The 15870-nt window shown below is 40.4% G+C and overlaps 1 pseudogene across 1 annotated transcript; it reads left to right on the top strand.

Annotated features, from left to right (window-relative positions):
- The first annotated feature begins 11628 nt into the window (after positions 1–11628).
- Positions 11629–12617, top strand: LOC309839466 (poly(rC)-binding protein 2-like; annotated as a pseudogene). Its single transcript has 2 exons — positions 11629–12230; positions 12266–12617. The product of its transcript is annotated as a poly(rC)-binding protein 2-like (transcript).
- The last annotated feature ends 3253 nt before the right edge of the window (positions 12618–15870 follow it).

The following is a 15870-nucleotide window of genomic DNA, read 5'->3' as shown; positions in this document are numbered from 1 at the left end:
TGGGCTCTTCAAAATCTTTTTTAAAAAAATGACCAAAGGGCTACTTCATGGCCTAGTTTCTTTATTAAGTAATAACACATGGAACGTCTTGTTTTCAGTCCTCAGCGGCTGCCGAAATCTTAACATATCAAATCCAAGAGATCATACCATCCGGGAGATCTATTAATAGCAAGACAATTTTCAAGTCCACTGTAGCGAGTAGCGTTTTGTTTTCTGGTTAGGCATATAATACATTCCTAATCACGTCTGCTGAGCTGTGTTTTGAGGTCGCATTTTAAAACAAGAAATCAGGCTTGTTTTAAGTTAGGGCCACAATAAATCCATCCGAGTTTGGCATTTTGGCTTGGGATACTGTAGCACCACAGATAATATCTAGGTTTATGGAACCTAAATTAAAACACACTTGTCTCTTTTATGTTCTTGCACTGTGTCTCTTGGTGTTTACCTGGAATCACAGAAGTGAAAGAAAGAAAAGAGCTCTTTGGCAGGGAAGCAAGCTGTAATAATCCCATGAAGCATATTATCTCATACGGATTCTGCTCTGCTGGGGGCATCTCACATGAAGGGAAAGAAAGGCACAGGTAGGAAAACACAACATTTTTCCTCTGTTCAAGCCATTTATCAAGGCCTGTGTGTATCTTGTTTAAAAATCCTTCCCTACCACAGTGTCATAAAGCTATTGTGATGGTTAATTTTTCAACGTGGCTAGGCTATGGTGCCCGGTTATTTGGTCAAATGCCAGTCTAGATATTGCTGTGAAGGTATTTTACAAATGTGATTTGACATCTACGTCAGTAGACTTTGCTAAAGGAGGTTACCATCCATAGCGTGCGTGGGCCTTATTGAATCAGCTGAAAGCCTTAAAAGACTGAGCTTCCTCAAGGAAGAAGGAATTTGGTCTCCAAACCATCTTCAGATTCAAGACTGTAACACAAATTCTTGCCAGAATTTCCAACCTGCTGGCCTGCCCTGGGGATTTTAGACTTTCCAGTCCCACCCCTAGAATTGTGTCAGTCAATTCCTTAAAATAACTAAATCAATCAATCAATCTCTCTCTCTTATACATACATATACACACACACACACACACGTATATATTTCACACACATACATCAAGAGTATTTACACACACACACACACACACACACACACACACACATCCTACTGGTTCCATTTCTCTAGAGAACTCTGACTAATACAGATATTCTCCTATGTGTTGTTCTAAAAGTTAAGTTTGGGATTTCACAACTAACTTTTTAACCCATCTGGAATTGATTTTGTGGATATATTCTTAATTTATTATTTCTTCAATGTCATGTGTTTAGGGAAATAAAAAGAGATAAATGTGTGTATTTGCAGTCCTCTGGACTGTAATTTTGTGTATCTTTTTAAAAGCATAAACATCTAGTTCTCGTTGTACAAATTCTGATTCAACAGGTCTGAGTTGGGGCCTAAGCATGTATATTTTGTTAATACACGCAATTTTGAAGCTCTATATAGAAGAATATATACATGAATATTTTTATATCCTTTAGGTAGGAAACATCCGAGAATGATATTACAGACAAAATCCACTAAGAAAAAAGCATGAGATATTTGACCATATTAAATATTCCTAAACTGTATACAACTATCAGTTATAAGATGAATAAGCTCTAAGGATCTAATGTATAACATGGTAACTAGTTGATAATACTGTATGGTATGACTGAAATTTGCTGAGAGTAGAACTTAAGTGTTCTCACCAAAGAAAAGGTAAATATGTGAGGTGATGAACGTGTTAAGTAACTCAATAGTCAGAATCCTTTCACAATGTATACATATATCAAATCATCACTTTGTACACTTTAAATATATTACAATTTTATTTCTCAATTAAACCTCTATCAAGCTGAAAAATTCATATAAAAAAGCGCATCCATAAGATTTTTAAATTTCTGTATAGCAAACACCACAATAAGGAAAGTAAAAAGTAGAAGGACAAACTAGGAAAAATGTACAATACGTATTAAAAAATTAATATCCCTATGTAAAAAGCTCTTATAAGTAAATACTGCAGGAGCAATAGAATAGATAAGAATGATTAAGAACCTGAGTTATGGGATCTGCCTGCTTGGTTTTGAATCCTGGCTTCAGCACTTACAAACAAGATCCTGGTGGACATATTACTGCACCTCTGCCTCTATTTTTACATCTCTAAAATGGGAATAATAATAACTTCATAGGGTCATGATGAATATTAAAATAGATAATGCCTATTAAGGGCTTAGAATAGTGACACATTGTAAGGCATCAATAAATATTAGCTTTCCAATTAAAAGAGTAACATTTCAAAGAAAAATGGACCGATGACGTAAACAGGTGATTCACTGAAATCAACGATAACAACCCAATACAAATGGTGATGAGACATAAAAAAGAGCCCTCACTTGTGATTAGGAAAATTCAATATAAAGATGGTATTATTTTTGTTGTTATCACGGGTCAGGTTGGCAAAGATTAAAAAGACGGACGACATCGATAGCCGGAGAGGTGATGGGAAACAGACATTCCCACACACTTCTCTGTGGCTGATATTTAGTATGGTTGTGAAAGTAAATAACTGTTATCCCACCACTAACCACCGTGAGTAGCACCCGCTACCCCACCTGCATGGCCCCTTCCCTTGGGACCTGGACCTCCGAATCTAGCAATTAAAGGATTACCCTCAGGACCTTGCTCCGTGCTAAGGTCGGGATCTACAATGTTGTTGAGTATTTTGAATATTATCTCTGGATGCAATCTTTCAGTAGAGTATTCTTACAATATGTCAGAGGTCAAAATAAGGAACTAAGGAGAAAAACGTAGAAAACTCTACATATTCAGTTTATTGCAAAATTGGAAACAACCTAAAAGTCGTACAAGAGACTTGGGTTAAATATTTCATGGTAAGTCTATACAATGTAGTATTATGCACATCTTAAAATGAGGACATTAAAATGACCTTAGGAAGTCATCAATGGGGGGAAAAAAGGTACAAAATGTTTAATAAGATCACTTTTGTTTGGGCATATATTTTTCCATGTATTTCTATGCGTGAAACACATGTAAATGTATAACACACACATACACATACATGTATTTTATATATACGTAATTTTAACAGTATTTATCTGTGGTGAATTGCTAAAAATGGCAATACATTTCTCCTATCTCTGCATGCCTGTACCTTTGCAATGTGACTTTGGCTCTCCTCAGATCAAAAGGTGAAATGTCTGTCCTGATCCCTTGAATTTGTGCTTACTTAGCCATGTATCTTGTTTGGCCAAGGGGACATCAGCAGATATGGTACTAGCAGAGGCCTGAGAAATGCTTGGGCTCTTGCGCTCAGACTCTTGTTGCTGCACTTGGAATCCTGAAACCACCATGTGAATAGGAGAACAGTCTGTTTATTCTCCAGCAGGTGAACATCACATGAATAGGTCACGTGGAGGAAATCTGAGGTGCCGTGGCCAACAGCCTGCCAACTGCAGGCTGTGAGTGAGGTCATGCTCCACCATCCAGCCCCAACCAAGCCTCCAAAAGACTACATAGATACGCTAAGCCCAACCTGCCAACCCACAGAATTATGAAGTAAAAATGGATTATTGTTTCAAGCTACTAAGTTCTGGTTTGATATATTTAAATATTGAACACTGAAAATTTTAAGGCAATTTTTTATGACTGTATTTTCTATACTTTTACGATGAACACGCATTACTCTTAAAATAAGAAAAAAACCGCCATTTCTATTTAAAAGTTTTAAATTCTTTTTCTTGTCTAATTGTTATGGCTAGAACTTCCAATACTACTATGTTGAATAAAAGTGTCGAGGGGCTTCCCTGGTGGCTCAGTGGTTAAGAATCTGCCTGCCAATGCAGGAGACATGGGTTAGAGCCCATGGGAAGATCCCACAGGTCGCGGAGCAACTAAGCCCTTGAGCCACAACTACTGAGCCTGCACGCAAGAGCCCACAAGCCACTACTGAAGCCTGCGCGCCTAGAGCCCGTGCTCCACAACAAGAGAAGCCACCGCAATGAGAAGCCCGTGCACCACAACAAACAGTAGCCCCTGCTCGCCACAACTAGAGAAAGGCTGCACGCAGCAATGAAGACCCAACGCAGCCAAAAATAAAATAAATAAATTTATATTAGAAAACAAAGTGTCGTGAGTGGGCATCCTTCTCTTATTCCTGATACGAGAGGACATGCTTTCAGCTTTTCACCATTGAGTGTGATGTTAGCTGTAGGTTTGTCATATTTGGTCTTTATTATGTTGAGGTATGTTCCCTCTATGCCCACTTTCTGGAGAGTTTTTTTTTTATCATAAATGGATGTTGAATTTTGTTAAAAGCTTTTTCTGCATCTATGGAGATGACCATACGGTTTTTGTGCTTCAACTTGTTAATGTGGTGTACCACACTGACTGATTTGTAGATAATGAAAACTCCTTGCATCCCTGGGATAAATCCCACTTGATCATGGTGCATGAGCCTTTTAGGGTATTGTTGGATTCAGGTTGCTAATATTTTGCTGAGGATTTTTGCATCAAAGTTCATCAGTGATACTGGCCTGTAATTTTCATTTTTTTGTGATATCTTTGTCTGGTTGGGGTATCAGGGTGATGTTGGCCTCGGCTAATTAATTTGGAAGCATTTCTTCCTCTGCAATTTTTTGGAATAGTTTCAGAAGGATAGGTGTTAACTTCTGTGAATGTTTGGTAGATTTCACCTGTGAAGCCATCTGGACCTGGACTTTTGTTTGTTGGGAGATTTTTAATTACTAATTTAATTTCATTACTGGTAATTGGTCTGTTTATATTTTCTATATCTTCCTGGTTCAGTCTTGGGGGATTGTACATTTCTAAGAATTTGTCCATTTCTTCTTCGTTGTCTATTTTATTGGCATATACTTGTTCATAGTAGTCTCTTAGGATCCTTTGTATTTCTGTGGTGTTGGTTGTAACTTCTCCTTTTTCATTTCTGATTTTATTTGCGCCCTCTCCCTTTTTTTCTTGAGGAGTCTGGGTAAAGGTTTATCAATTTTCTTTACCTTTTCAAAGAACAAGCTTGTAGTTTCATTGATCTTTACTTTTGTCTTTTTAGACTCTATTTCATTTATTTCTGCTCTGATCTTTATGATTTCTTTCATTCTACTAACTTTAGGCTTTGTTTGTTCTTCTTTTTTTTTAATTCCTTTAGGTGTAAGGTTAGATTGTTTATTTGAGATTTTTCTTGTTTCCTGAGGTAAACTTGTATTGCTATAAACTTCCCTCTTAGAAATGCTTTTGCTGCATCCCACAGATTTTGGATCCTTGTGTTTTTGTTTTCATTTGTTTCCAGATATTTTCTGATTTCTTTAGTGACACATTGGTTGTTTAATAGCATACTGCTGATAAAAGCAATCCAAATTGGAAAGGAAGAAATAAAACTGTCACTGTTTGCAGATGACAGGATACTATACATAGAAAATCCTAAAGACGCCACCAGAAAAGTACTAGAGCATATCAATGAATTTGATTAAGTCGCAGTATACAAAATTAATACCCAGACATCTGCTGCATTTCTATATGCCAACAATGAACTACCAGAAAGAGAAATTAAAGAAACAATCCCATTTACCATCACATCAAAAAGAATAAAATACCTAGGAATAAATCTAAGGAGGTAAAAGACCTGTACTCAGAAAACTATAAGACAGAGATGAAAGAAATTGAAGATGACACAAACCATTGGAAGATATACCATGTTCATGGACTGGAAGAATTAATATTATTAAAATGACCACACTACCCAAGGCAATCTACAGATTCAATGCAATCCCTATCAAAATACCAACGGCGCTTTTCAAAAAACTAGAACAAATAATTGTAAAAGTTGTATGGAAATACAAAAGACCCTGAGTAGCCTCAACAATCTTGAGAAAGAAGAACAGAGCTGGAGGAATCATGCTCTCTGACTTCAGACTATACTACAAAGCTATAGTCATCAAAACAGTATGGCACTGCCACAAAAACAGACACATAGATCAGTGGAAGAGGATATAAAGCCCAGAAATAAACCCAGGCTCCTATGGTCCATTAATCTACAACAAAGGAGGCAAGAATCTACCAATACAATGGAGAAAAGACAGTCTCTTCAATAAGTGGTGCTGGGAAAACGGGACAGCTACATGTAGAAGAATGTAATTAGAACATTCTCTAACACCATATACAAAGATAAATTCAAAATGGATCCAAGATCTAAATGTAAGACCAGATACTATAAAACTCCTAGAGGAAAACACACACAGAATACCGTTTGACATAAATTATAGCAATATTCTTTGGATATGTTTCCCAAAGCAAAGGAAATAAAAGCAAACATAAACAAATGGAACTGAATTAAACTTAAAAGCTTTTGCACAGCAAGGGAAACCATTGGCAAAACAAAAAGACAACCTACTGAATGAGAGAAAATATTTTCTGATGATATGACTGATAAAGGGTTAATATCCAAAATATATAAGCAGCTCATACAACTCAACATCAAAAAAACAAACGACCTAGTTTTAAAATGGGCAGAAGACCTAAATAGGCATTTTTCCAAAGAGGAAATGCGGATGGCCAGGAGTCATATGAAAAGATGCTTGACACAGTTAATCATCAGGGAAATGAAAATCAAAACCACAATGAGGTATCACCTCACACCTGTCAGAATGGCTACCATCAAAAAGAACGCAAGTAACAAATGTTGGTGAGGATGTGGAGAAAAGGGAAGCCTCTGTTGGTATGCGTGCACTGTTGGTAGGAATGTAAATTGGTGCAACTACTGTGGAAAACAGTATGGAGTTTTCTCAAGAAACTAAAAACAGAACTACCATATGACCCAACAATTCCACTCCTGGGTATATATCCGAAAAAAATGAAAACACTAATTCGAAAAGATACATGCACCCCAATGTTCATAGCAGTGTTATATACAATTGCCAAGATATGGAAGCAACCTAAATGTCCATCAACAGGAGAATGGATAAAGAAGATGTGGCATATATACAATGGAATATTAGCCATAAAAAAGAATGAAATTTTGCCATGTGCAACAACATGAATATACATGGAGGGCATTATGCTAAGTGACATAAGTCAGAGAAAGATAAATACTGTATGATATCACTTATATGTGGAATCTAAGAAATAAAAGAAACTAGTGAATATAACAAAAAAGAAACAGACTCACAGAAATAGAGAACGAACTAGTGGTTACCAGTGGGGAGAGGGAAGGGGGAAGGGGCCATATGGGGGTGGGGGATTGGGAGGTACAAACTATTATGTATGAAATAAATAAGCTACAAGGATGTACTGTACAGCAGAGAATATAACCAGTATTTTGTAGTAACTATAAATGGAATATAATCTTTAAATCTGTGATCACTATGTTATATACCTGTAACTTACATAATATTGTACATCAACTATACTTCAATAAAAAAATTGAAGGAAAAAATAGAAAAAATAAAAGAAAATCATTAGCCGTTTGAATGATCTTAATGTACGTAAATCAATATCTAACTGACAAACTTATTCCAAAATATACCTAGCGTACAACCGCTGCATGCTGAATGCACCTTTCTAAATAAAATAACTGGCTGCCACCAGGAACATAAAAAATTTTTTAATTGCTTTTTAAAATTTTTAAATAAAGAAAATGAAACCCTATACCTGATTTAAGCTGTTTAACAGAGTAACAGTATTAATAGCTAACATTTAAATAGCACTTGCTACGTGCCAAGGCACTACATGTTTTGCATTCTTTTGCAAAATAGTATTCTTTTACAAAGAACACTATTATCATTTCCTTTTTCTGGCTGAGGAAAGTGAGGCTCAGAGTGGTTTAATCCAGCATGCTCCCTGGTCTCTCTTGGGTTTCCTAACTTCATACAGTTTCATCAAGCAATAAAGTGCGAGGGTGGATGTGGTGGTGAAGATGTGCTAGCTGTCAAATGGTTCCATCATGTTGCTTGCTATCAACTCTCTGAGAGGGATGTGTTGAGGGAGGTGGACGGTGTGAAACCTCTACCTAAAAACAGGTTTGCCAGTTGACAAGGTTCTTATAATTTCTGCTTTCCCTCTCCACCAAGACCAGCACCAAGAGAAAGCTATTTATAAGGTTGTTTATCCCATATTCTACTGTACAAGAGGCATTTTTTATACCGCATTTCTAGCACAGTTCTGTACACTCTACAACAGCGAATGCTCAACAGAAGTATAGGTGAGGAGGGGGAGGAGGCTCAGTCATACCTAGCCAGCTCTCAGAAGGGGGGTGGTGTGGCTGACTCGTTAAAAGCAGAACTTCAGAGTCAGATTAGACCTGGGTTCAAATTCTGTCGCCACCATTTACAAGTCGTGGGTCCTTGGGCAAGTTAGTTAATCTCCTGGTGTCAAATAGAGGTAAGAGGGCATTGTGAAGACTAAATGATACGATTCTTGTCAAGAACTTGGCAAGAGCTGCTCCTCTCTATCACCATCATCATCTCAATTTAGCAATAAGAAGTTTAGAAACTATGATTTCATCACATTCTAAATTATCCATAGACTTCAATGTCATCCAAAGCAAAGAAAAAGGAGAACTCTGCCATGGAAGACAGAACTGAGAGTCCAAAATTCTTAGTGACGAACCTTTCTTGTGGTCTTGATAGTGTAAAATCAGTACAAGATGGTGGCCTCAGGTGGTCAAATGGAATCAAGATTGGTAATACCATCTGGAGTTACCTAATGATCCTTGTCATTTCCTGAGAAATTACCCCCCAATACTGCTGTGACTTAGAGATGTGATCCTTTCCCAACTCAGCATGGCCACAGCCATCGATTGTCGATGCTTGAGGACAACAGAAAGCAGGCCTGGGTCTATTCTGCCCATTCATTATTGCCCCCCGCAGCCATAATTACCCCACATGACAGGCTTCTTTTCTTCCAACAGACAGGATTAATATGTGCAGGCTTAGATAATAATTTCAAGTCTGCGACAATTAAACAGAGTCATGCTGAAAAAAGCCAAGGAACAGAGTTTGTTAAATAAAAACAAGTGAAACTAAAGGAAAGGTCATCATTTTTGTATTTCTGTAACGAATACAATCTAACGATAATTTGTATCTGCGAGAATCCCTGTGTTTTTTAGGTTGTAATTAAATTTCTCCTTGAACAATCATCTTGCATACTTTCCTTAGGGGAAACCATTTACATTTCATCATATCTTTGAAAATGTAATCGATCTCTATTTTAATCAAGCTTTCCTATTTGGATCATTCCTTTAAAAGGCTGATGAACACATCTGCTTTTAAAACTACAACTCAGTAGTGAATTCGACTGGTATCAGAGGTACCGTAAGTCAGTGCAGTTTTAGAGATAGTTTCGATAATGAATGACTATGATGCCCAAAGTACCTGTGGCAGATTGATGTAGCAATGGCTCCCAATTTGTTCAAGTCTCTCTGTATCCATACCCTTGGGTAGTCTCCTTCTACTCTGACTCTAGACTTGGCCATGTGATTGTCTGATCGACAGCACAATAACAAATGTGATGCTAGCAAAGACTTGAAAAACACGTGCACATTGGGGCTATCTCTCTCCTGCTATTCTTAGGACTCTTGTTATAGCTGCCATGTGAACAAGCCCATCTAGGGCTGCCTGATGAATAAGAGAAAACCATGGCTGGAACTCAAATGGCTGCCTCAGCTAACAGCCAGCCAACATCCTAGCTGACCCAGCAGCTGCCTGCAGACACATGTGAGTGACACCTAGTTGAGACCAGCAGAAGACTCATCCACCTGAGCCCAGTCCAAATTTCCAGAGCACAAAATTGTGGTTGTTGTTTTAAGCCACTAGGTCTCTGTGGGGTGGTTTGTTACACAGTGAAAGCTGACTGACCCAGTGTCCCAGTGAGAGCAGGGTTGCAGCACCAGCACTGGGGCAGAAGTTGGATTCCATCAGAACGATTTTGTTTATAAACAGCTGTGATGGACATCGACATAAAGAGAAGTGCGCAAACACCAGTTGGTCCATCCATCCACAGACACACAGTTACATCATGGTGACTGTGAAAACTGGAACAAACATAACTACAGAGGAGGGGGATGGGGATGGGCTAACCCCTTCAGCGTTTGGGGTCTGACACTTGAAATGATGAGGATTTTAGCAATAGTGAGAGCCTCCAGTTCAGCGCCACCTAAAACTTCATTTGTTTGCTATTTTGCATTTCACGCTTTGCATAAAGCTCCTGGAGCCTTTGGTTGGATCGGGTCAACTGGCTCATGAAACTGAAACTTGCTCTATGACTTTTTTCCATCTACTTTTCCTAAGTATATGCTCTGTAAAATCTCCCTTAGGAAAAGGGTGCCGTGGTCACATAAATTATTGTATACTCTTGATCCTTCTTGGAATTTCACAATGTACCTTGGCATATTAAAGACCTGTTTGTCTTCACTTATTCCAGTGCTGAGATGTACTTGACCACAGAATCCTTTTTGTGAGTAACATATATTAAGACCTCATTACGCAACGTTTCTCAGAAAACACTTTGAGAAAGTTTTTTTTTAAACTTTCTTACAGTGAAATACAGCACACATATGGAGAAGTACATGAAGCAGAAACAGGCAGCATAATGAATTACTGTAGACCAAATACTCTTTTAACTACCATCCTGCTCAAGAAGTAGATCATTGTCAACACCTCCACCAGACCCCTGTGCATTCCTGGGCCATTACGATTTCCTCGTTCCTCTCCAGAGGGAACCATTTCCCAGACTTTATGGTAATAACTTCCTTGCAGTGTTTTATTCTTTTGCCACCTAGTATATATACCTAAATGATACACTTGCTTTGTCTATTTTTGAAAGCTATAAAAATGGAATTACACAGTATGCATTGGAGGGGCAGAGGGTGTACGTATCTTCAACTTCAACAGATGTCAAACTCTTTCCCAAATTGAGGGAAAGGGTACCAACTGACACTCCTATCATCAGTGTACGAGAGTTCCAGTTGCTCCACATCCTAGGTTACAGTTGGTGATGTCAGATGTTTTCATTTTTGCCAATCTACTCAATGGGCAGTGGAGTTTTGAATTTGCATTTCTCTGTTCAGTAAGGAGGTTGAGCACATTTCATTATGTTTACTGGTCATTTGTGCAGCCTCTTTTGTGCAGCTCATGTTCAAGCCTTTTGCTCACTTCTTTACAGAGTTTCTATGTCTTTCTTGATGCATAGGAGTTCTTTATCTATTCTAGATAGAAGTCCTTTGTTGGGTACAGGAGTTGCAAATGTATTCTCTTGCTCTTTGGCTTGGTTTTTCTCTTTCCTAATGGGGTCTTTTGTTGAACAGAAGTTCTTCATTTAAACGTAATCAAATGTATCCGTTTTTTCCTTTTATGCTTAGTGCTTTGTGTGACACCTGTAATAATATGTCTCTATGTCCAGCGGTATTCCAAGGAGCTAGACTTGAAATGGTCAAGTCATTGGTCACTGGTAGTGGTCAAAGCCAAAAACTGTAGGCTGGAGAAGAAAAGGGGAGTGGGTGGGAAGGGGAAGGGTAGAAGGCCAGAGGAGGAACAAGAGGGGTTGTCAAGAAGGCAACAGGGGCGGATGGAGGGTATGATTGCAAGTGGATCGAATGTCACTCTCACCATACAGCTCTTTATGCATGGAAAGGAAGTTGGCAGCCTCATCAGAAAGAACAGAGAATCAGTTAAGAAGATGCGTGGGGAGAGTGGTGTACATATCGACATCTCCAAAGGGAACTGTGCTGAGAGAATTATCACTTTGGCTGGACCCCTGAATGCCATCTTTAAAGCCTTTGCTATGATCACGGATGCACTGGAAGAGGACGTCAGCACAACAGCACAGCTGCCAGCAGACCCTGGTCACCCTGAGCCTGGTGGTCCTTGCTAGCAGCGTGGCTCTCTCATTGGGAAAGGAGGTTTCGAGATCAAGGAAATATGACGAGAGAGTACAGGGGCTCAGGGCCAGGTGGCAGAGAATAAGCCTCCCGACTCAATTGAGCAGGCCATTATAACTGCTGGCATTGGGCAATCCATCATTGAGTGTGTCCAACAAGCCTGTCCAGTCATGTTGGAGTCACCCTGACCCCAACCAGCTCTCGGGTCATCTTTGCAGGTGGTCAGGACACGTACCACACAGGCAGCAATGATGTGGGCTTTCCTCACCCCCACTCCCCACCCATCCACGTGCCTCAACCATGACCTAGAGGAACTCTCTCTGGAGGCCGGCACTGCAACAGTCTTGTTTTCCTATGATGCATGGCAACCCTGGATTCAGTGACATTGAATCCACTCTCCAGAGATGAAAGGCTATTGGGCAGGTTGGGATGTATCTTCTGAGACTACTCATGAACTCACATTTCAAGCCTTTTAACTGGCCGCACAATGGGGCATTAGGGTGCCCAAATCAGTAAGAGCCACCAGACTTCTGGGGCATAGTTCGTCATTGCAAACCCAGTGGAAGGATCTACCGTTAGGCTGGTTACCGTCACTGGATCTGCTGCCAGCATTAGCCTTGTTCCATACCAAATTGTCTGGCTGTCCTCAGAGACAGGTGGCATGGGGAGCCGCTAAAGCAATGCAGATCCATCCACAATCCTTTCTGGCTGTTCACCACTCTTGATCCATCTGTGTCGTTTCTGAACAGTCAGCAATTCCAGGTTTTAAATAGTCTGTAAGTTTCCATTTCTTTACACTTTACATCCACTTGTGATTTTTAAATTATTCGAATTCCTTTCTCCATTCAGCTGTTAGAGCTGAGTTCCATATTTAGTTTTCTAAGCTTCTCCCTGTTTTGTTTTACTTTGGGGTTTTGTGCTCATGCATTTTTTTGTTTGTCATAGAACTAGAAGACTAGAATATTAATACAATGCAGTTTAGTCCATGATGTCAGAAAGTTCTCAAAAACTAATTAAAAGATGGACTGGGTATCTGTTTGCTCTATTCTCGCATGACAAAAGCTTCAAGGACAAGAACATTACATTCTCTTGGTAGTGACCGTGGCGCAGCCTTTTGGAGGTCAAAGAACGGCCATCTGTCGGTTTACTCCTATACGCTAAGCACTGTCCTGAGCTGTGGACCTACATTACGTCCTTGATTCTCTCAGCAATTCTGGAGGGAGGTATTTTTTGCCCTCAAAATAAGTGGGCAAATGAAGAGTCACTGAGGCAGAATCACTTCAGCAAGGCCACACAGGTCAAACAGCCAGCCAATGGCAAAGGCGGGATTTGAACTCCAGATTGAATCTCACCCCAAAGTTCACGGCTTTCCCACTGTAACATGCTGCCCTCCAGTCAGAGCAGGGGACATGGTGAAGTGCTTCTGTGAGAAGGAATTATAAAGTGTCGCCTTTGCTGCAGGATAACTGGTGAGGAAAAATCTTTCTACTGACTCTCTGTCTTGGTGTGGGTTACCCTAGAAGCGGGACCTAAGACAAGGATTTGAGTGCAAATCGTTTCTTTATGTGGTGATTCCAGGAAACAGCAGTAGAGGAAGTGAGACAGGAAGGAGAGGCAGCCAGTAAATGGAACGTTATCAAACACTGGGGTCACTGGGGTGCAGTCCTGCTGGGGAATCCCAGAGCCCCCGGTTGCCCTCTACCTTAGAGTTACCCATCGTTGCTCCAATGGAGGGGTTAGGAGGCTGGGTTTTTATCCACCGATTCACACCCATCATTACACGAGGGCGGCCATGGAGGGATTAGTTCTCAGGAACTCTGGGTTTCCCCTGAGGGTGGACCCACATGCTCTCAGGGCTCAAAAAGGTCCTGCTGGCCGAGGCTTGCAGGTGTTTGGAGTAAAGAGCCTTTGGCGTAGAGGTGGGTACCGAGGGGGTGTGGCAGAAGACCAACACTGTCTGCTCCACCCTCTACTAATAAAAGCTAAAGAAAAAGAGAAATAGACACGAACTCTGGTGAAGGAGAGAAGGCTATAGAAAAGGTTTAAATCCCTCCACAGAGCTGTGCAATGTAATATTCCTGAGACGTTCACAGTGGCACCTTCCAATCTAATTTGCCACACAGAGGAAGGGACACCCACCACACTGCAGTTTAATAATTTAGCTATTATTTCCAGAGCGATCCTATTAACAGTCCATTCATTTTCTCCCCAGCGGTTCAGCCATTGAAATTCACCCACTGCGTCTTTGGACTATTAGTCATACTCTGGGAAGTATTATTTAGGAGCGCGTACCGAAAAAGATTGGACAAAGATTTCACGTGCAACCTGATACGAAAGAGATGATTTCCGAATTGGACTGGGGAACGGGCTGGGCTGGGTTGAGGCTCAGACATTCTCCTTATAGCTGGAGTTTTTCCAGCCCACTTTCCCATTCACAAAATGGGGGGAGGGGTGGCCAGCAGAGGCAGTGTTTCGAGATTTTAAATACCGCCTAAATCAAGGGCCTTTTTAATGCTAATTAACCCACTTAATCCCTTTCAGAGACTAGCACTTTCAACAGCTTTAAACTAGAAGAAAAATGTAATAAATGGGGAGGGAGGGAGGAGCTGACTATTGAAGAAGGCGACCACAGATGTTAACTCGCACTGACTATGGAGGATTCTGACGCCGGCTAGGTTCAGAAAGAGCAAACATCCCAAAGAAAAACAGTACAAAACTGTCTCAGAATTTTCAGTTTCTGGTTCAGATCCTCGTTCAGTGATGTACAACCCGTGTCCTGCCTTGTACAAGGCTGCCGCAATTTAATTCACGTGCTCTTGTGAAAGTAATTTTACACCAAGGAATAAAAGTAAAATTAAGCTAAGCAGTTATCAAAGCAGTCACTCTTTTCTTAACTGTGTCCCCCACTACACACACACACGCACACACACGCACGCACACACACACACACACACGCGCGCGCACACACACGCGCACACACACGCGCACACACACGCACACACACACGCCTCCACACACATGCCTTTCTGAAGACATCTTCTTTCTTAAAGGTGAAATAACTTCTAAGGTGTTTTTCGTTATTAGGGTCAGCTAAACTGCTTGCTGATGCTAGCACTAAGGATGGAATCAGGCTGACCTAGGTTAGAGTTCAGGTTCTGTCACTTAACTGGTATTAGTTTTTTTACTTGTAAAATGGAGCCCATGCTGATATATTCCTTATCAGCTCCAATGGAAAACAATACAGTCTCCATAGCAGGGAGGTCAAGTAACCTTTCCTGTAAACAGCCAGAGAGTAAATATTTAAGGTTTTGTGGGCTACCTGGCCACTGCTGCAACGACTCAGTTCTGCCACTGGAGCATGGAAGCAACCAGAGGAAATACACAAATGAATGTGCGTGGCCGTGTTCCCATAAAACTTTATTTACAAAGGCAGGCGGTGGGCTGCACTTGGCCCACGGGCAGTAGGCTAGAGCACACCTTTCTCAGTTGCCATTGAGCCATTTTACAACTCTGGATTTGCAAAATTGTTCTTGTCTATAGACATGCAAATTCTGTCCATTAGAGGTTCCATTTGATGTGCCGGCCGCCCCGTGGGAGAGATCAAATTTGCCTGTGTTTGCATATTCATTTCAATATCCCTGATCTATAAGTGTGTCTGTTCTTGAACAGGTTCTACCATCCTACCAGTCCCCTCATTAATGAATTAAATATTTAATATCGTTGAAGAAAAAGTTATTCTGACAGTTGTTAAAATGGTAAGGAAGACTTTATTCAACACTATTGCAATAGGTGTCAGGACTACTACAATGGTGGCGAGGTCGGGCTCAACTCAGAATATGGCAAAGACAGCTGGGGATTTACAGCCAATGAGCAGAGTGAAGGAAGCAGTGGGTCTCAAATTACTAAGAGGAAACATCAAGTATAGGAGG

Source organism: Grampus griseus (assembly GCF_964374135.1).
Source record: "Grampus griseus genome assembly, chromosome: X".
Taxonomy (NCBI): Eukaryota; Metazoa; Chordata; class Mammalia; order Artiodactyla; family Delphinidae; genus Grampus; species Grampus griseus.
The sequence above is the reverse complement of the archived record's forward strand: the minus strand, read 5'-3'. Positions and strand labels throughout refer to the sequence as shown.